At 39.8% G+C, this 15,226-nt stretch overlaps 1 protein-coding gene across 1 annotated transcript in view; it reads left to right on the top strand.

Annotated features, from left to right (window-relative positions):
* Positions 1–15,226, top strand: part of LMNTD1 (lamin tail domain containing 1) — a 293,921-nt gene that overhangs the window by 69,336 nt on the left and 209,359 nt on the right.

The following is a 15,226-nucleotide window of genomic DNA, read 5'->3' on the forward strand; positions in this document are numbered from 1 at the left end:
TGGTTTCAGATCTTTCAATGAGTTTAAGTCTTTAAACAATTTTGAGGTTATTTTTATATATGATGTGAGGGCATGTTCTACTCATTGTTTTAGGTGTAGCTGTTCAGTTTATGCAGCATGGCTTGTTGAAGAGATTGTCTTTTCTCCGCTGTATATCTTTGCCTCCTTTGTCATAGATTAATTGATGATAGGTGCATGGGTTTATTTCTGGGCTCTCTATTCTGTTTCATTGATCTATGTGTCTGTTTTTCTGCTAGTACCATGTTGTAATTACTATAGCTTTATAGTATAGTCTGAAGTCTAGGAGGGTTATACCTCTAGCTTTGTTCTCTTTTTCTCAAAATTGCTAGGCAATTTGGGATCGTCTGTAGTTTCATATGAATTTTAGTATTATTTGTTCTACTTTTGTTATACTTATGTGAAAATATCATGAATTTTGATAGGAATTGCATCAAATCTGTAGATTCCTTTGGGTAATATGGATATTTTAACAAATATTAATTCTTTGAATCCAAAGGCACAGGATATATTTCAATTTCTTTGTATCATCTTCAGTTTCCTTCACCAGTGCTTTATAGTTTTCAGCGTATATCTTTCACCTACTTGGTTAAGTTTATTCCTAGGTATTTTATTCTTTTTGATGCAATTTTAAATGGAATTTTTAAACTTTATAATATTTCATTTTTAGTGTATAGAAATGCAACAAATTCTTGTGTATTAATATTTTATCCTGCAACCTTGCTGAATTCAGTTATTAGTTCAACAGTATTTGTGTGGAAACTTTAGGGTTCTCCATATAGAGTATCATGTCATCTGCAAATAGTGACAGTTTTATCTCTTCCCTTCCAATTTGGATGCCTTACATTTCTTTTTCTTGTCTAATTGCTCCAGGTAGGTCTTCCAGTACAGTGTTAAATAGAAGTGGTGAGAGTGGGCATGCTTGTCTTGTTCTGAGTTTAGAGAAAGATTTTTGGCTTTTTACTATTGACTATAATGTTGGCTGTGGGTTTGTCATAAATGGCTATTATGTTGAGCTATGTTCCCTCTATACCCACTTTGCCAAAAGTTTTTATCATGAATGGATGATGAATTTTGTTAAGTACTTCTTCTACAACTATTGGGATTATTATGTGATTTTCTTAGCCTTCCTTTTGTTAATGTGGTATATCATATTGATTGATTTGATTTGCCAAAATTGAACCTCTGTGTGAGCTGAAATATAGGCCACTTGATCGTGACGTATGATCCTTTTTATTATTGTTGGATTGAGTTTGCTAACATTCTGTTGAGGATTTTTATAACTCTATTCATAAGAGATATTGGCCTGAACTTTCCCCTTTTTGTAATGTCTTTATCTGGTTTTGATAACAGGGTAATAATGGCCTGATAGAATGAATCTGGGAGTTTTTCTTACTTTGCAATTTTTTGGAATGGTTTAAGTACAGGTATAGTTCTTTTTTATGTGTTTGGTAGAATTCCCCAGTGAAGCTATCTGGCTCCAGACTTCTGTTTGCTGGGAGTACTTTTACATCAAATTGAATTTCACTTCTAGTAATTGGTCTATTCAAATTATTTTTTTCTTCTTGACTCAGTCTTAGTACATTGCATGTTTCCAGAAATTTGTCCATTTCTTCTAGATTGTCTAATTTGTTGACATATAATTGTTCATAGTATTCTCTTGTGATTTTTTTGTGTCTCTGAAGTATCAGTTATTTGTCCTCTTTCATTTCTTATTTTGTTTACTTGGTTTTTTTTTTTTCCCAAAAAAACAGATCTTTGTTTCATTGATCTTTTTATTGTTTTTTAAATCTCTATTTTATTTATCTCCTCCGATCTTTCTTATTTCCTTCCTTCTGCTGACTTTGGGCCTTGTTTGTTCTTTTTCTCATTCCTTTAGATGGTAGATTGTTTATTTGAGACTTTTCTTAAAGATTTTTAAATTTATGGTTACCATAGTGTTCTTAGATGTTGACCCATAATTATATCTATTTGTTTTAAACTGGTAGTCATTTAAGTCCAAACACATTCTGAAAGATCTACATTTTATACTCCTCTCCCCTACATTTTGTGCTTTCGATGTTGTATTTTATATTTCCATGCTTATACCTTAACTGTTTATTATAGTTATAGTTGCTTTTTTTTTTTTTTGTCTTTTTGGTATTTCTTTGGGCCGCTCCTGCGGCATATGGAGGTTCCCAGGCTAGGGGTCCAATCGGAGCTGTAGCTGCCAGCCTACGCCAGAGCCACAGCAACGCGGGATCCGAGCCACGTCTGCAACCTACACCACAGCTCACGACAAGGCCAGATCGTTAACCCACTGAGCAAGGGCAGGGATCGAACCCGCAACCTCATGGTTCCTAGTTGGATTCGTTAACCACTGCGCCATGACTAGAACTCCTATAGTTGCTTTTATAATTTTTGTCCAAATCAACATACTGGCTTATTTAAGTAATCTTTAATCCTTACTATATATTTGCCTTTCTCATAGATTCTTACTTTTCTTTCCAGTTTGAGAAAACCCTTCAACATTTCTTTTATGGTAGGTTTAGTATTGATGAATTCTTTTAATTTTGCTTGTGTGAGAAGTTCTTTATCTCTCCTCTGTTTTAAATGATAACTTTGCTGTGAGAGTATCTTAGGTTGCAGCTTTTTCCATTTTAGTGCATTGAATATACCATGCCACTTCCTTATGGCCTGCAAAATTTCTGCAGAAAAATCAACTAATAGCCTTATGGGATTTTCTCGTAAGTGACATTTTGTTTTTCTCATGCTACTTTTAAAATTTTCTTTGTCTTTAACTTTTGCCTTTTTAATTAATATATTCCTTGATGTGGATCTGCTTGAGTTTATCTTCTTTGGCATCTTTTTTTTTATTTTATTTTCCCACTGTACAGCAAGGGGGTCAGGTTATCCTTACATGTATACATTACAATTACAGATTTTCCCCCACCATTTCTTCTGTTGCAACATGAGTATCTAGACATAGTTCTCAATGCTATTCAGCGGGATCTCCTTGTAAATCTATTCTAGGTTGTGTCTGATAAGCCCAAGCTCCCGATCCCTCCCACTCCCTCCCACTCCCATCAGGCAACCACAAGTCTCTTCTCTTCTAAATTGTGTCTGATAAGCCCAAGCTCCCGATCCCTCCCACTCCCTCCCCCTCCCATCAGGCAACCACAAGTCTCTTCTCCAAGTCCATGATTTTCTTTTCTGAGGAGATGTTCATTTGTGCTGGATATTAGATTCCAGTTATAAGTGATATCATATGGTATTTGTCTTTGTCTTTCTGGCTCATTTCACTCAGGATGAGATTTTCTAGTTCCATCCATCCATGTTGCTGCAAATGGCATTATGTCATCTTTTTTTATGGCTGAGTAGTATTCCATTGTGTATATATACCACTTCTTCCGAATCCAATCATCTGTCGATGGATATTTGGGTTGTTTCCATGTCCTGGCTATTGTGAATAGTGCTGCAATGAACATGCGGGTGCATGTGTCTCTTTTAAGTAGAGCTTTGTCCGGATAGATGCCCAAGAGTGGGATTGTGGGGTCATATGGAAGTTCTATGTATAGATTTCTAAGGTATCTCCAAACTGTTCTCCATAGTGGCTGTACCAGTTGACATTCCCACCAACAGTGCAGGAGGGTTCCCTTTTCTCCACAGCCCCTCCAGCACTTGTTATTTGTGGACTTATGAATGATGGCCATTCTGACTGGTGTGAGGTGGTATCTCATGGTCGTTTTGATTTGCATTTCTCTTATAATCAGCGATGTTGAGCATTTTTTCATGTGTTTGCTGGCCATCTGTATATCTTCTTTGGAGAAATGTCTATTCAGGTCTTTTGCCCATTTTTCCATTGATTGATTGGTTTTTTTGCTGTTGAGTTGTATAAGTTGCTTATATATTCTAGAGATGAAGCCCTTGTCAGTTGCATCATTTGAAACTATTTTCTCCCATACTGTAAGTTGTCTTTTTGTTTTCTTTTGGGTTTCCTTTGCTGTGCAAAAGCTTTTCAGTTTGATGAGGTCCCATGGGTTTATTTTTGCTCTAATTTCTATTGCTTTGGGAAACTGACCTGAGAAAATATTCATGATGTTGATGTCAGAGAGTGTTTTGCCTATGTTTTCTTCTAGGAGTTTGATGGTGTCCTGTCGTATATTTAAGTCTTTCAGCCATTTGGAGTTTATTTTGGTGCATGGTGTGAGGGTGTGTTCTAGTTTGATTGCTTTGCATGCAGCTGTCCAGGTTTCCCAGCAATGCTTGCTGAATAGACTTTCCTTTTCCCATTTTATGTTCTTGCCTCCCTTGTCAAAGATTAATTGACCATAGGTGTCAGGGTTTATTTCCGGGTTCTCTATTCTGTTCCATTGGTCTGTCTGTCTGTTTTGATACCAGTACCACACTGTTTTGATGACTGTGGCTTTGTAGTATTTCTTGAAGTCTGGGAGAGTTATGCCTCCTGCTTGGTTTTTGTTTCTCAGGATTGCTTTGGCGATTCTGGGTCTTTTGTGGTTCCATATAAATGTTTGGATTGTTTGTTCTAGTTCTGTGAAAAATGTCATGGGTAATTTGATAGGGATTGCATTGAATCTGTAGATTGCTTTGGGTAGTATGGCCATTTTCACAATATTGATTTTTCCAATCCAGGAACATGGAATATCTTTCCATTTCTTTACATCTTCTTTGATTTCTTTGATTAAGGTTTTATAGTTCTTGGCATATAGGTCCTTCACCTCTTTGGTCAGGTGTATTCCGAGGTATTTGATTTTGTGTGGTACAATTTTAAAAGGTATCGTATTTTTGTATTCCTTTTCTAATGTTTCATTGCTGGTATACAGAAATGCAACTGACTTCTGAATGTTAATCTTACATCCTGTCACTTTGCTGAATTGATTAATCAGTTCAAGTAGTTTTGGGGTTGAGTCCTTAGGGTTTTCTATGTATAGTATCATGTCATCTGCATACAGTGACAGTTTGATCTCTTGTCTTCCTATATGGATGCCTTTGATTTCTTTTGTTTGTCGAATTGCTGTGGCTAAGACTTCCAAAACGATGTTGAAGAGCAGTGGTGAGAGTGGGCATCCCAGTCTTGTTCCAGATTTGAGTGGGAAGGCTTTCAGTTTTTCCCCATTGAGGATTATATTTGCTGTGGGTTTCTCATAAATGGCTTTGATTATATTCAGGAATGTTCCCTCTATACCCACTTTGGCGAGGGTCTTGATCATGAATGGATGTTGGACTTTGTCAAATGCTTTTTCTGCGTCTATTGAGATGATCATATGATTTTTGACTTTTTTTTTTTGTTAATGGGGTGTATGATGCTGATTGATTTGCATATTATGTTGAACCATCCTTGTGAACCTGTGATGAACCCAACCTGGTCATGGTGTATAATTTTTTTGGTATGTTGTTGGATTCGGTTGGCTAAGATTTTGTTGAGAATTTTTGCATCTATATTCATCAATGATATTGGCCAATAGTTTTCTTTTTTGGTGGTATCTCTGCCTGGTTTTGGAATGAGGGTGATGGTGGCATCATAGAATGTCTTTGGGAGTATTCCTTCTTCTTCAACCTTTTGAAAGAGTTGAAGGAGGATGGGCACCAATTCCTCTTTATATGTTTGATAAAATTCACCTGTGAAGCCATCTGGTCCTGGGCTTTTATTTGTAGGGAGTGATTTTATGACCTCTTCAATTTCATTTCTAGTGATCGGTCTGTTCAGTTGGTCTGTTTCTGCTTGATTCAGTTTTGGCAGGCTGTAAGATTCTAGAAAATTGTCCATTTCTTCCAGATTGTCAAACTTGTTGCCGTATATTTGTTCATAGTATTCTCTTATGGTTTTTTGTATTTCTGCTGTATCCATTGTGATTTCTCCTTTTTCATTTATAATTTCGGTTATTTGGGTTCTTTCTCTCCTCTTTTTAGTGAGTCTGGCCAGAGGTTTGTCAATTTTGTTCACCTTTTCAAAGAACCAGCTCTTGGTTTTATTAATTTTCTCTATTGTTTTTTGAGTCTCTATTTTATTGATTTCTTCTTTGATCTTTATAATTTCCTTCCTTCTGCTGACTTTAGGACTTTTTTGTTCTTCTTTTTCTAATTCATTTAGGTGGAGGGTTAAGTTGTCAATTTGGGATCTTTCTTCTGTTTTGAGAAGGGCCTGTATTGCTATAAATTTCCCTCTGAGCACTGCTTTCGCAGCATCCCATAGATTTTGAGAGGTTGTGTCTTCATTATCATTTGTTTCAAGGTAGTTTTTAATTTCCTTCTTGATTTCCTCATTGACGCATTGGTTTTTTAGTAGCATGTTGTTTAGTCTCCATGTAGTAGGTTTTTTCTCTTTGCTTTTCCCGTGGTTGATTTCTAATTTCATGGCATTGTGGTCAGACAAGATACTTGAGATAATTTCTATGCTCCTAAATTTATTGAGGTTCGCTTTGTGTCCCAATATGTGGTCGATTCTTGAGAATGTTCCATGAGCATTTGAGAAGAATGTGTATTCTGCTTTTTTTGGATGTAGTGTCCTGAAGATATCAATGAAGTCTAACTTTTCTATTGTTTCCTTTAGGATCTCTGTTGCTTTATTGGTTTTCTGTCTAGAGGATCTGTCCATTGATGTGAGGGGTGTATTTAGGTCTCCTACTATGATTGTATTCTCATCAATATCTCCCTTTATGTCTGTTAATATTTGTTGTATGTATCTGGGTGCTCCTATGTTTGGGGCATATATGTTGATGATAGTAACATCCTCTCCTTGGATGGATCCCTTAATCATTAAATAGTGTCCTTCTTTGTCTTTCTTTATGTCTTTTGTTTTAAAGTCTATTTTGTCTGATATGAGCGTTGCGACTCCTGCTTTTCTGTCATGTCTATTGGCATGAAATACTTTTCCCCACCCTTTCACTTTCAATCTATATGTATCTTTTGTCCTAAGGTGAGTTTCTTGTAGGCAGCATATTGAAGGTTTTTGCCTTTTTATCCACTCAGCCACTCTGTGTCTTTTGATTGGGGCATTCAGTCCATTGACATTTAAGGTGATAATTGATAGATGATTATTTATTGCCATTTGCACCTCCTGTTCCAGTTGATTCTATGGTTCTCCATTCTTCCTTTCTTTTTTTTTTTTTTTTTTTTTTGGGTTGGATGGTCTCCTGTTATTATCTGCTTGAATGTATTTTTTTTTTCCTTTTTTTGCAAATGCAATATTTGGTTTTGGCTTGTGGTTGCCCTGACTTTTAAGTATGTTAACCCCTTCCCATAATTGTGTGTTTTAGCCTGATGGTCCTGTAAGTTCAAACACTTCATTATTATATTAAAATTAAGAGAGACATACATATAAACAAAAAGGGTTATTTACCTCCTAACATCCCTTGCCCACATTTTATGGTTTTGATGACTCTTTTATTTTTTTCTTTTTAATTTTATTTTGTTTGAAGCATGTTCATGATTAAATCTGTATGCTGGCTTATTTGAGTGACTGCTCTCTGATTGTGGTTTCCTCAGTCCTAGTTCTTCCTCTTCTTCTTCTTTTTTTTTTTTTTTTCTTTTCTTTTTTCTTCCCTTTCCTTCCTTTCTTTTTGGTTTAGAGAAGCCCTTTCAATATTTCCTTTAACCTGGGTTTTGTGTTGCTGTATTCTTTAAGTTTTTGTTTGTTGGGAAAAATTTTTATTTCCCCTTCTATTTTAAATGATATTCTTGCTGGATAGAGTATTCTAGGTTGCATATTTTTTCCTTTGAGCACTTTAAATATCTCTTGCCATTCCCTCCTGGCCTGTAGTGTTTCTGTAGAGAAATCAGCTGATATTCTTATGGGGGTTCCCTTGTAGGTAACATTCTGTTTTTCTCTTGCTGCCTTTAGGATCCTCTCCTTATCTCTAACTTTTGCCATTTTTATTATGATGTGTCTTGGTGTGGGTCTGTTTGGGTTCAGTTTGTTTGGGGCCCTCTGTGCTTCTTGTATCTTGAACCCAGTATCCTTTAGATTTGGGAAGTTTCCAGCGATAATTTCTTCAAATATATTTTCCATTCCCTTATCTTTTTCTACTCCTTCTGGAATTCCTATTATGCGTAGATTGGCCCGCTTTATATTATCCCATAGGTCTCTTATATTGCTTTCCAGTTTTTTGATTCGGTTTTCTGTCTGTTGACCAGATTGAGTGATTTCCATTATTCTATCTTCCATATCACTGATTCGTTCTTCTGCATTATTCATTCTGGTTTTTACTTCCCCTAGTTCAGTTTGCATCTCTGCAAATGAATGTTCTAGTTTTTCTTGGCTCCTCCTTATATCTTCTAGCTCCTTTCTGAGGGTATCTGCATTACTGTTCATATCTTCTCTTAATTCCTTCAGTATTTTCAGTATTTCTCTTTTGAACTCCAGGTCTGTCAGACTGCCAAGATCTGTTTCATTGTTGACTGTTTTAGGTGAGTTCTCCTGTTGGTTTGACTGGGGGTGGTTTCTCAGCTTCTTCATCTTGCTTGTTGTCTTCTTTCTCCTGAGGGAGTTGTACTCTCTGTTATGGGGTAGTGTTTGCCTTGTCACTGCCGTGGAATATTTCCTGAGGGCTGGCGTTGTTGGTCAATCTTTTTTGAGGCAGTGTGGCTTTTCTGGAGTGTTGATGGAGCTAACAGTGTTTCTTTGAAGCAAAGGAGGACTTCCTGAGGGCAGACAGGACTGGGAGGTCCACCCCACGATGGTAGCAGATATCACTTGGTTCTCAGCACCCCCTGGGGTCTTGGGCGGGTAGCAGGGCCCTTGGAGACCCAAGAGGCTCCTCCCCAGGGCAGCCCGATTCAGACAGACCGTCTGAGATCTTTTCCCGATTCGGCCAGGCTTGTTGCAGCTTTTCTGGGCTGCAGGGGGTCCTGCCTGGAGCTGGCAGTCCTATGCAGCTGGTCCACTAGGTCTTAGCACCCCCTGGGGTCTTGGGCGGGTAGCAAGGCCCTTGGACACCCAAGAGGCTCCTCCCCGGGGCAGCCCGTCTCAGAACAATCGTCGGAGAATTAGGCCGATCTATTCACGGCCTGGCTAGGCTTGTTCTAGCTTTTCTGGGCTGCAGGCCTTTTCTAGGGGGCTGGTGGTGTTTGGTGCTGCTCTGTGGAAGTGTAGCCCCTCCAAAGGGCAAGCAGACCTGTGCAGGGAGAGCCCCTGCGGTGGTAGGCTTCAGGCAGTTGTTGAGGCCAGCCCTCCTGGATGGCAGGCAGCCCCAGGTTCCGCGAGAGCGTAGGGGGTGGCGGGGGTGGGGGGAGGGAATGCACTGGGAAGCACAGCTTTCTGCTAGCTAGTGGGCCTGTAAGCTTACTGTGGCGTGGGGGGTATTCTATGGGAACCCACCCCTTCTCTCCCCTCCCCAGCACGGGCGCAGACCAGGCTCTTCTCCCAGGTTCCCTCTGAGGCGGCTTTCCACTTCCCCGCCCCTAGAGTATTGCTCCCTTCCTCTGCCACAGCTTTGTTTTCTAGTCTCCCAGGCAGTCTCTGCCCGTCAAATGGTTTCTAGACCTCCCAAGCAGTTTCCGCTCTTCCCCGCCCCCCTAGCCCGGGGACTAATCTCTGGAGCCGAGGTCTCGGTGCCCAGCCCCCACCCAGGCGTCCCCCAGCCCCCTCTCGGGGACTAACCTTCAGAGGCGAGGTCTCGGTGCCCAGCCCCCACCCAGGCGTCCCCCGGCCCTTTCCCGGGGACTAACCTCTGGAGCCAAGGATTCAGTGCCCAGCCCCCACCCAGGCGTCTCAATTTTTGGTGACTGTGCCCGTGGTTCAGATGGTCCGTTGGGTTCTTGATTGGTTTTTCCGTACTCCGACTTACTGCTACACTCTTCTCTGCATCTGGGGATTCCTCCGGTTCATTTGATCTTTCGCCCGATAGGTGACTTTCCAGGGTGCGGGATCCCTTTCTCCTCCGCAGTTCCCTTTCGGGAGCGCCCGTCCCGCTCGGATTCACCTTCTCTCACTCTCCTCTTTTCTCCCGTTCTGCCCAGTAATGTCACGAACTTCTTGCCGTTATTGGAGTTTAGGTTCCTCTGCCAGCGATTGGTTGCTGTTCTGTGCGAGTCATTTTTTCTGTAGATGTGCTTTTTTTGTTGTGTTTGTGGGAGAGGGCTAGCGTGTCCCCCTACTCCTCCGCCATCTTGTCCTCTCCCTCTTTGGCATCGTCTGTGCTTCTTGTACCTGGATATCTATTTCTTCTTTGGATTTAGAAGTTGTAGCCATAATTTCTTATTTTTCTTTTTTTTTAAGTTGAAGTATAGTTGATTTACAGTATTGTGTTACTTTCAGGATACAGCAAAGTGATTCAGATATATGTGTATCTGAATACACACACACACACATATATATACGTAAATATATATATGTACATACATATATATATTTCAGATTCCTTTCCATTATAGGTTATTATAAGATATTGAATATTGTTTCCTGTGGTATATAGTAAATTCTTGTTGCTTATCTATTTTATATATAATAGTGTGTATCTGTTAATCCCATACTCCTTATTTATCCCTCTCTTTCCCTTTCCCATTTGCATAATTTCTTCAAATACATTGTGATCCCCTTTCTCTGTGTTTCCCTCCTAGAGCCCTTATAATGTGAATGTTGGCACACTTAATGTTATCACTGAGTTCTCATGGATTGATTTTATTTTTTTGGTTTCTTTCTGCTGTTTTAATTGAGTAATTTCCACTATTCTATCTTCCAGATCACTTACACATTCTTCTTTATCATATAGTCTGCTATTCTTCTAGTGTGTTTTTTATTTTAGATATTGAATTGTTAATTTTTATTGGGTCTTTTTATATTTTCTATTTCCTCGTTAAAATGATCAGTGTTTAGATCTTTTCCTTAATTCAGTTAACATTTTTTTTAGCAATCTTTTGAATTCTTTATCTGGTAAATTGTTTATTTCTGGTTTTTAATTTATTCTTTCAGGGGTTCTCTCTTGCTCTTTCAATTGATAATAGTTCTTCTGCCTCTTCTTTTTTTAACTTTCCCTGCCTCTATGAATGTATGTGAAAAAGTTACCTGTTGCAGTCTTGAAGAGCTGTTGTAATGTAGGAGCATCCCTACGCCCTCTGTGTGTGCCCAGTGCCTTTGATTGGAGGGCTGGATTCAATGTAGACACCAGTCATACCTATCCTTAAGGTGTGCTGGCAGCTCTCACCTTAGTTGGGGTGAGGCTGGAGGTGAAGGAGCTAGAGCATGTGCAGGGTGTGTGGTAGGATTCACTCTCTGCTCATTGGCCATCACTGCCCTGTCAGGGGCAGGATGTTCTCTCACTTTGCTGGGACAGAAGCCATGAGAGTCAGGCTCGAGTTGGCTCTGTTCCCTTTAAGTGTGTGTGTGTGTGTGTGTGTGTTTTTTTCCTCTCCCCACACTCTTGTGGAGTGGCTGCTGCCAGAAGTCTAGGCTGCTTCTGAGGTGCCACTTAAAGTACCAACAAAGGCTGCTGCCTCTTTACCAGGGCTCTTCCCAGGTCCAGTGGTGGCTCACCTGTGGTGTGGAGTGAGCAGGGCTGGGGAGCATGGTGAGGTGGTCACAGGAAATACAAAGGCTGCTAGGGAAGATTACTTTCCACCCTCCCTTGGGGCAAACTAGCATGTAAGCATGTGCTGCTCATGAGTGGAGTCCAGGCTTCTCCGACCTTTCTGTGTGTCCCCGAGGTTCTCCAGTCAGCCAAGGGGCTTGCTTCCTACACATGAGACACAAGGACTAAGCAGCCCAGTCAGTGACTCCACCCCCCTCACTCCCCAGGGTGGATGTCTACCTGTGTAATTTCCCCATTCCTCTGAGTCCCCTCCCAGGGGGACAGGTCCCAACTCAATCACTCTTCTCCCTGTCCTACCTGATTACGTGTGCATCTTTCTTACAGCTTTGGTTGTGCAGGAGTCCTCCTGCCAGTTTCCAGTCAATTCCCCACATGTTGATGCATTTTTGTTGTGTTCTTGAGAGGCAGTGAGCACCGCATCCTCATGCCTCACCATCTTGATCTCTCTCCCCCAGTGGACAGTTTTCGTACACCCTGTCTTTTTTTATCTTAACCTTCTGGCAGCACTTAACATTAGCAATCATTTTCTCCTTTATTAAAACGTTGTCTTCTTTTGTTATAGTACTCTCTTCTTGTTTTCTTCCTGTCCCTCTGATTGCTCCTCCATTGCTTCTCAGTTTCCTTCTCCTTTACTCACTTTTCAAATGTCAGTTTTATGTAGGAACCTGTCCTTGCCCCACTTCTCACTCAACACATCTCTCACATTAGTCATTTCTATAGCTTTCCATCTCTATTGTAGGTGTAGGTACCCTGTGCCTTCAACAAGCATTGAACTGTAATGTTAATGATCAAATGAGGCTCATTTATATCTTACCAGAAGCCTTCAAATTCCTAAATCTAAAAGTGTAAGTAAGAATGATAATAGTTTACACTTTTGTTACAGTTCACACAATGCTGTAATACCATGTGATGCTACCATGAAATAGATAGATTAGGCTGGTACAATTTTAACCCCAGGAAAATCAAGCTCAGTGATCCTGACAAAAATGTCTTACTAAAAATTGGTTAGAGGGAGTTCCCTGGTGGTCCAGTGGTTAATATTCAGCACTTTCACTGCTGCAGCCTGGGTTCATCCTGGTCTGGGGACTGAGATCCTACATTAAGCCACTGTACTTCATGACCCTCCCAAAAAATTTTTTAGTAGAGTCAAGATGTGAACATAGGTCTTTTGACTCCTGAGTTGATACAGATTCCTTTCCACTCCAGACACTATGCCAGCACTAACTATAAGGGTGCTGAATCCAGAGAGAATGGGGCAGTCATGGTGTATTGGTTTCCTACTACTGCTGTAACAAATTACCACAAACTTGGTAGCTTAAAACAACATGCATCTATGCTGTTACAGTTCTGGAAGTCAGAGTCCAAAATGAGTCTCCCTAGGCTGAAATCAAGGTGCCTTTAAGACTGCATTATCTCTAGCAGCTCCTGGGGAGAAACCGTTTCCTTGCTTTTTCACCTTCTGGAGGCTGTCCTCACTCCTTGGTCCCTCATCACATTGCCTTTTCTGCCACTGTTTCCAGCATTATATCACCTTCTTTCTCTTCTGACAGACCTTCCTCTAGCTCCTTCTTATACAGATCTTGTGATTACAATATTGGGCCCACACAGATAATCCAGGATATTCACTCTATGTCAAGATCCTTTATTTAATCACATCTGCAAAGTCCCTTTGCCATATATATTAACATTCACAAGTTCCAAGGATTAGGATCTTGATATTTGGGGGGCCATTACTCAGCCTTCCACACATGATATCCTTTAAATTGTACATTTAGGGGACTTTTTTTTTTTTTAAAGTCACTCTAGGCCCCAGTTTCCCTTTTCCATTTCCCTGCATTCCAGTGGGTTTGTCAGTGCTTCATTCATTTGTCCAGCAAACATTATGGAGTTCCTGTGGGTGTTATGCACTGTACAAGGTACTAGGCATAAAATAAGCAGACAGTGATGGTGAAGGAATAGGTAAGGGATGATTAGAGCTCATTTTACCTGAGTCACTTAGCAAAGTTTTCCCAGATGCGGAATTGTTTGAGCTAAGTCTTGAATAGCACTAGGAGTTTGTCAGGTAGATTCCAACTGGAAAACATTAGGGACAAAGGGACAAATACTATATAAAGACCAGAAGTGTGAAACCCACAGTGTATTCCAGGAACCTGAAGTAGTTGTTCAGTACTGCTGATAAAGATTGTTTGTGTGCATATATGTGTTAGTGACCTCAGATAGAGATGATTAATTATAGGGAATGACATGCTTTTTCAGGAAGTTTATTCATTTCTTTTAATGAGAAATATTTGAGTTTCTCCTAAAAATTCTGATTTTGCTGTGTCTCTATCAAATGCCACTGCCTTTTTCTTATTTCTGCAGTTAACAGTGGAAAGAAAAGCTCTACCTCATTGAACATACACAAAAACCTTTCAGTAGGTCCAATTATGTTAAGGCTAAAATGGGAAAACAAGCTTAATAAGCACTCTCTACCCCTGAAATGAAGTTTTGCTGTTTCAAGGAAAAATATCTTTGACTGATTAACATTTACTCTTTAATCTACCAGACATAATAAAGGGAAAACAGCCAAAATGGTGAGCAAAGGAAACCCAAATTTATAAAGAGCCATTTAAATAAGAAACCAGATTGGCACAGAATGAATCCCATTCTAGTCTCATATTTGAATGCAAAGCTCTTGCTCTATCAGAACCTAGGATCAGGATTCACACCAAAAATGTTCACATTTTACTTAATTTACCTGCCCCCCTGAAATAATTTCAGGGGGGCAGGTAAATTAACTTGACTCATCAAACCACTTGCTTGGGAAATAGAATCAAAGAAATATTTTGGAAGTGCTCATGGTTCTTTGTGTGAGAGACAGACAGACGGAGATTGACAGGAAGACACACAGAGAGAAGCAGGAAAGGGAGTGCTCTATTTCTCAATCATATTTTGGTATTTTTTCCATTAAATTTTTGTCCTTTGAGGGAATATATTGTAAATGTCCTAAAGTGAAATACTTGAATACTAGAGCTAAATCATTGTGTTTGAGTAAAGCATGGATGAGACTGTACTTAACTATCTCAGCTCACCTGCATAGTTAAGGATTCCAGAGTGTACTTCCTTCCCCCCTCTCATTCTCTTCCTCTTCACTATACCCTTCTACTGCCTGTGCTCAGGCCTCCCCACCCTAAACGAAACAACAAACCCCACCCACCACCATCAAAATGATTAAACAGCTTCCTTTGATCTTGTTAATCTTCTCCTGAACTTGAATGGCAATGTTCTTTAACTCATTTATGTGTGTGGTCTCCCCTTCCTCATGATCTACTCATACTCTAACATCTTATATAATTTTTGTCCCTGATACCCTGATAAAATTGCTCTTTAATTATATTTATTCCCAATCACCAATTGTAATAGCTTTCCCTCAGTTTATATTCTCCTGGGCTTCCCTGGCATTTGATGATAAAACTTGATCCCTCCCTTGACATCCCTACCCTGGGTTGTACTGGTTCTCTTCACTCTCCTTCTCTGCTTCTTCTGACTCCTACAAGATCCTAAAAGTGGTTGTTTATAAAAGTACTCTTTTTGTTTTAAAGATTTTGGTTTGAGGATCTTACCCATTCCTATGGTTTCAACTATCAAAGGAAGAAGGCTCCCCAGTTTTCCTTCATTCTTAGCCTCTGCTGCCACCTCCAACT

The sequence above is a fragment of the Sus scrofa genome, chromosome 5 (assembly GCF_054392235.1).
Source record: "Sus scrofa isolate SSC_HxYL_T2T_F1_AM1 chromosome 5, Sscrofa_HxYL_maternal_Yorkshire_Landrace_v2.0, whole genome shotgun sequence".
NCBI classification, from domain to species: domain Eukaryota; kingdom Metazoa; phylum Chordata; class Mammalia; order Artiodactyla; family Suidae; genus Sus; species Sus scrofa.